At 39.3% G+C, this 366-nt stretch overlaps 1 protein-coding gene across 1 annotated transcript in view; it reads left to right on the forward strand.

Annotated features, from left to right (window-relative positions):
- The window catches only part of LOC107552217 (uncharacterized), an 8,893-nt gene that overhangs the window by 1,333 nt on the left and 7,194 nt on the right, over window positions 1–366 (forward strand). The window lies entirely within an intron of this gene.

Consider the following 366-nt stretch of genomic DNA (forward strand, 5'->3'; position numbering starts at 1 on the left):
CTGTCTATCATTCTGTCTATCTGTCTGTCTATCATTCTGTCTGTCTGTCTGTCTGTCTGTTTGTTTGTCTATCTGTCTGTCGTTCTATCTATCTATCTGTCTGTCTGTCTATTGTTCTATCTATCTGCCTGTCTGCCTGTCTGTCTGTCTGTCTATCGTTCTATCTATCTATCTATCCGTCTGTCTATCGTTCTATCTATCTGTCTGTCGTTCTATCTATCTGTATCTATCTGTCTGTCTGTCGTTCTATCTATCTGTATCTATCTGTCTGTCTGTCTATCATTCTGTCTATCTGTCTGTCTATCATTCTATCTGTCTGTCTGTCTGTCTGTTTGTTTGTCTATCTGTCTGTCGTTCTATCTATCT

Source organism: Sinocyclocheilus grahami, unplaced genomic scaffold (assembly GCF_001515645.1).
Source record: "Sinocyclocheilus grahami isolate Dianchi unplaced genomic scaffold, SAMN03320097.WGS_v1.1 scaffold442.1, whole genome shotgun sequence".
Classification (NCBI taxonomy): domain Eukaryota; kingdom Metazoa; phylum Chordata; class Actinopteri; order Cypriniformes; family Cyprinidae; genus Sinocyclocheilus; species Sinocyclocheilus grahami.